Below are 6,646 nucleotides of genomic sequence, written 5' to 3' on the forward strand. Positions count from 1 at the left end.
TATTGCAAGTTCCTACCTCTTCAATTTATTGGAGATGAGAAGTTGCCGCATATCTGGCCTCTGCCCTGGTGCTTTGGCACTGGCCAAATATACTACTGTTTATGACCCTCAGGCAATCTTGGTTTTGGCAGAAAAGGAAGAACAACTGATCACAATAACTATTTCACCTTGGCTAAAGTAGTACAGTCAGTAACAATAGTGTCAACACAGCCTAGAAAATGACAAACTGTGATAACTATTAATTTTCTACCTTTAATCACAGGAACAAGATTTGTAGTTATATAACAAAATCTAAAACAAACCAGTAAATATTCTCACAATAGAGTGATTTTACCCTCAGCTGAGGAAATTTAAGAGGGGTAAAAGGCGCTAGGTATGATGGCACACACTTGTAATGCCAGCACTTGGTAGGCTGAGGTAGGAGGATTGTCATGAATTTGAGCCCACCCTGGGTTACATAAGCAAGTTCAAAGATAGCCAGTACTACATAGCAAGACTATGTCTCAAAAAATAGAAAACTAGTGGTAAGAGAAAAAATGACAAAAGAGAAAAGAAAGAAATATGATAAACAAGGCTAGAGGAAAAGGAAGATTACGCAGGCATTGGGAAACTGGTAGAGAAGACAGGAGGCAAAGAAGGAAGAAACAGAAATAAGAACAAAACAAAAAAAGAGCAAAAAACAAATTAGCAAAAATGCTCACACTTATGTGAAAACAAGAACAATCAAGAAAACTAAAGAGAAGTTCTCTTGGTTACTTCTCCCATTGCTGAGACAAAATATTTGATGCCTAAAATGAAGGAAGGAAAGGTTTGTTTAGCTTACAGTTTTTGGAGGTTTCAGTCTATACTCAGCTGGCTCCAAGGCAGGGTGACGTGGCTGAGGGGGCACTGTTCATGACTGCACAATGACAAGAGTGAAAGGGCAGATGCAGCAACAAGAGGAAGAGCACAGCTCCTTCCCTCCCATAGTATGTCTGGGCAAGTGCAGCACTCATACTGCTAATCACAGCACTAGACAACAAACCAGTCACAAATGCTAGATTCAGCCACCTCCTTGGTTGCATGAGGCTTTGGGGGGCCATCCAAACACAAACCATAACATTCCACCCCTGCCCCCCCAAAGGCTCATGCACATTTGTTATGCAAAAAGCATTTAATCCATCTCTAAGAGTTGCAAAAATCCCAGTGGTTTCAGCATTGCTGAAAAGTCCAAGTCCAAAGTCTCCTCCAAGACCTAAAGCAAACTCTTAGCTGCAACACCCTCTACAAATGAAAACAAAGTTAAACACTTCCAACATTCAATGGCATAAAATAAACATTCCCATTCCAAAAGTACAAATGAGGGATACCAAGAAATGTGACCAAAGGAAGTGCAAAATTCAGTAGGGCAAACATTAAGTCCTGGAGTTCTGTGTTTATCATCTGAAGCAATCTGGTTGGGAGCTCCAAAAGGCTTGAGTGACTCCACCTCCATGGAACTTCTGGTGGTTGTAGTGCCCATGGCTTATTTATTAGACTGGCTTTTCTCCCTCCTTGTAGCTTTCCTTAGATGAGCCACGCTTCTGGTTTTTCCAAACTTCTGGGTTCCCCACTGCACCTTTGGCTTCACACTCACAGCTTCACACATTGTCCTCTCAGGAGCACACTGCCAGGCCTCCCAGGCCTTCTTACATCAGGATAGAAGACTTTTCAACTTCAGAACTCTTGCATTCTTTATGCACCTAAAACCAGTGCCATGTAGATGATGCAAGTGTGGGGAACCACCCAGATGACTCGCCTTAAAACCAAGAGCAACTATCTCCATTTTGGATAAACTTGGACCTATCTCCATGTATTGATATGTACAGAGGTGGCTGGGCTATTTCTTTGTCCCTTAAATTGGCTGTAAGCAATGTAAATTATGCATCAGCTGAAGAGCTAATGCATAATCTCTGAAGCAAAGCAACAGGTCAGTGTTATCCCACCCAGTGACTCCCCAAATATGTGGTTGAGCCACACAGGATGGACAACCATGCTTCACACTGTCAGCTTGGTCTGAACCATACATCTCAACATACATCTGGCTAAAAAGCCCCCAACAATAGCTATGCCACAGCCTTGACACTGGACTGCCCTGAAATTTCTTATGCCAGATTAATTAATCTGCCACTCTTAAACTCAGTCTCAGGCAAAGTCTCTGGATACGAGCAAAAGGCAGACAAACTTTCTGCCAAGCCATAACACACATTGTCTGGAGTCCAATAACCAATGTAGTCCTTCTTCCCAGCAGAAACCCCTGAGCCTGGTCTTTACTGACAAGATTTTGATCAGCCTTCTGATCTTCTGAGCTCTGACCAGAATCTCCCATGCTGAACAGCCTAAGGTGTTCTAGCACTATTTCTTGAAGCAATATCTCAGAACCTTTCCAAATTCTTCTCACAAGCTATTTCCAAAGACCCTTGAACCACATGGTCATGTAGTCACAGCAATGACCCCATTACATTGGTACCAAATTCTGTCTTGGTTACTTTTCTCTCATTGCTGAGACAAAATACCCAATGTTCAAAAAGAATGAAGGAAAGATTTATAGCTAACAGTTTGTGGATGTTTCAGTCCTTACTCAGCTGGCTGCAAGGCAGGGTGGTGTGGGTGAGGTTTAACTGTTCATGGTGGCCACAAGTGAAAAGGGGAAAAGGGACAAAAATGAAAAGTGTGCCTCTTTCTCTCTCCTATATCGTATGGCAGCTACCTGCCCTTGGGCAGGCACAGCACTTACACTGCCAATCCCAGCATGAGACAGTGAACCAGTCACAAATACTACATTCAGCTGCATCCATGACTACATGTGGCTTTGGGTGGGGGGGATCCAAACTCAAACTGTAACAGAAGCAAATAAAGAAAGAAAAACACTGTCCACTTCAGGATATGTCTCTGGTAGACACTGGTAGACAGAGGAGCAGACAGACCCCAGATGCATGTTGATTGATCCCAGCAAGCCTGCAGTAGAATTACAGTGAGGTGATATAATCCCAGCGAGTCTGTGCTTTCAACTCCACAGAAGTTCAGGTTTCTGGCTGTGAGGCTGGGACCTGAGTCATTCAGCCCACAACACTTCAAGTGCCTCTTCTGGCTTGAACTCAGCTCCCTGACCTGAGTCTCCCAGAGCTGCACCTTATCCTGACACTGAAAGCAACATGTGAACCAACCCATTCCTGCTCTGAGATCTAAGTTCACTTGGCCACTGATCCAGCCCGGGGATCAATCTGTCGGTGTCGCTCCCGGCCGGCAGGAAAAACACACGACAGATTCTGACGGTGTGCAACCTTGTCTTTATTTGTCTCCGCGTGGGCCCCGCGAGGCCTCTGCTCTGCCACCAGTCCTTTCTTACCGGTGGACTTTCTCTATCTCTCTCTGTGCTTCTCTCTCGTAGCGGGAGAGGCACTCACTTTTATAGGGTAACAGTGGCCAATCAGTTCAAAGCGCGCGATGCGGGCTGATTGGCTAACATCAGTTGTTGCTAGGCAGACTATCTTACAGAGCGGGTTGTTTAAGTCGCCAGGGCAATCAGGGGGCAGGAAGCAGGCGCCAACTTGGCTCACTCGATGGGAGGGGTAATTTAGCTCAGGCTTTGCCTTTTCTACAGGCCTCACGTCCGCCAAGTAAGGCGACCGGTGTCGGCCGCGGCTCCCAACATCAATCTATGGGGTGTACCTGGAGGAGGAACTGAGATGATAAAGGACGGGAGGGAGGGGCTGGGGATTTAGCTCAGCGGCATAAGCACCTGCCTTGCAAGCAGGTGGTCGTGAGTTTGATCCCCAGTACTGGTAAAAAGTTAAAAAAAAAGAACAGGGGGGGGACAAAGAGAGATGGAGACAAGTTGAGGAGTTCAATCAAGTCTCATTTATTCAGGAAGAGGTTGCAGCTTTTATGGGCCAAGGGTGGGCTGGTGGGACAGGAAGAGGCTACGGGGTGGTTTCTGATAGGTCATTGTCACATCCGGGTATGTGACATAAGCAGGAGAGGATTATGGTTAATGTAGGCAGGCGCATTATATGCCCATAGGAGAGAGAGGTGGGAAGGCAGCAATGGGGCTGTCACGCGGCTCCCTACAGACCACTTGCCAAAATAGTGGCCAGCCAGTTGCCCTCTGCTGGGGACATTTGAGTGGAATCACTTACTAACCACTGCAGCCTGCAGCATCCACTGTTCCGTCCCACTGGTGTGTTTCTCCATGGAGGTCTCTGAAATGGCCCATCATCACTGTGCCTCTACAGGCTTGAGCCACCTCTCTCAACCCCAAGCTGGGACTAGGGAGAAAGCACTGTTGAGGTCCCTGTCTTCACTCTCCTCGGGGGTTTCAATTCTTGCTTCAGATCCTTGCTGTGTCCTTCTTTTCTTCTTCACTTTGCTTTACCTCAGTGCCTGGACTTCAAATCTCAGAGAGGCTGATTTTTACCACTCCAACATCTTCCCAAAAGTCCCTCTTCTTCCTGATTGTATCTCTTTTCATTTAATATGATATTGATAGTAGGTTCATCATAAATGGCCACCCGTACTTCTCAGGGAGCTCAGCCCTGAAGAACTGAGATGCGTGGGGACCAGACATTTGGGCCGCATGACTGCCTAAGCAGGAAACAGGTAGAGGAAGGTAGAGCTGGCCAGTGGGCACTCTGAGGGAACCACACCACTGCAGATAATCCAGGAGGTGTTGGATGAGAATGGGCAGGTGGACAGCTGAGTCACAGCCGACACAAGAACCTCCCACCTCAAGGGGGAAAGTCAGGGAGCCCTAGGGAAAGCTCATCCAGTGAGGGCTATCTGCAGCCTTCACGGGTTTTATACGAGGGATTCCGGTTACAACCCCCAAAACCCTGGCCATGAAACCTGAATCTTGACCTTTGAGCAGAAGGGAGGGGGAACAAAATTTTCCCGCAGTCAGGTGCGCACGCCAGCCAGCGGGCAGAGGGCTGCGGTGCTCGGCCACAGCATGAGGGCCTTTCTCCACAGGCATCTTTTTTGCTGGCTGCTTTTAAGATTTCCTCTTGATCCCTGGTCTTACAATTAGATTGTGATTGTGTTTGGAATTGGAAATTTTAGAACATTTTGTACCTTTTTTTAGTTTTGAGAGCTTTTTGGTTTGGTTTTCCTGAGACAGGATCTTGCTAAGTAGTCTAGGGTGTCCTTGAACTCACTAGATGGTCTAGGCTGGCCCCTAACTCACAGTGATCCTCCTGCTTCAGCCTCCAAATGCAGATGCCAAGTATGTGCCACTCTGCCCTGCCTTAATATTTTTTTTTAAGAGGCAGAGTGTTACTCTGTTGCCCAGGCTGGTTTTGAAGACCTGGGCTCAAGTGATCCTCTACCTCAGCCTCCCAAATTGCTGGGACTATACACGTGTGCTTCCATGCTGGTATCCAAATATCCTTTACCCTATTCTCTCTGTCCTCTTTCAGGCTCATAAATTACACTCCTATTAAGCTGGAAGTTGCACCACAATTCATTGAAATTTCATTCTGGGGGCTTTTTTGCTCAAATTGACTTTGGACAGTTTCTTTGCTCAGTCTTCAAGAAATATTTTCTTCAGTATTTAGTTCTGTCTAGTTTCCTTTTCATCTTTAAAGTGCAGGTTTTATCTTTAGAAATTTTATTTATATCTCTTTTGGCAATGTGGTGGGGCATAGTAGTGCTCACCTGTAAGCCCAGCACTCTGGGCAGGAGGATTGCAAATCAGAGCTCAGCTTGATCAATTTAATGACTCAGAAAGGCCCTGCCTTGGGAGCTGGGGATTTAGCTCAGTGACATAAGCGCCTGTCGTGAGTAAAAAGACAAAAAAAAAAAAGGCCTTGCTTCAAAATAAAAGCTGAAAAAAAGCTTTAGATATTTGATGGAGTTTTTTTTTAATTTTATTTAAGGAGAAAAAGAAAAAAAAAACAGAAAAAGGGTATAAGTTATACAGAATTTCAAAAAAATAAACAAGGGGCTGGGGATTTAGCTCAGCAGCATAAACACCTGCCTTGCAAGCAGGCAGTTTTGAGTTCGATCCCCGGTAGCAGTAAAAAGAAAAAAAGAAAAAAAAAGAAATCACAAACAAACAAACAAACAAAATAAACAGTAGGAAATCACTAGTTAGTAGATTACATATTGTCATCTTAGAAATAGTTGTTCAAGTTACAAAATTAAAGCATATAAAGTGGACATTCAAACAGTGAGACTGCAAACAGTTCTGTTCAATGATCCAACAAAAATTCAGTAATATGGTTATCTATCTTATACACTTAAATATACATGCAGTTATATTCTTTAGAGCACTTTCTTTTCCTCTCTTTTTTACAATGACAATTACACATTTTGGGTTTATTACTCCCACAGTTCTTATTACTTTTGGAGTTTTGAGTCATGTAAACTCCAACAAAACTATAACCACAATCGAGATAATAAACATGTCCATCTTCCCTAAAAGTTCATCTTGTCTTTCTGCTGTATTTGCCCTGCTAGTCTGTGCTTTCGTCATACAGATTTATTTTTGTCCTGGGCCTTTTTTGTTTTTATCAGTACCGGGGATCAAACTCACAACTGCCTGCTTGCAAAAGCAGGTGCTTATGCCGCTGAGCTAAATCCCCAGCCCCTTGTCCTGGACCTTTTGATACTGAAATATACATATCATGTC

This window comes from Cavia porcellus, unplaced genomic scaffold, assembly GCF_034190915.1.
Source record: "Cavia porcellus strain 051 isolate PalLab524CR breed Dunkin Hartley unplaced genomic scaffold, mCavPor4.1 scaffold_8, whole genome shotgun sequence".
Classification (NCBI taxonomy): Eukaryota; Metazoa; Chordata; class Mammalia; order Rodentia; family Caviidae; genus Cavia; species Cavia porcellus.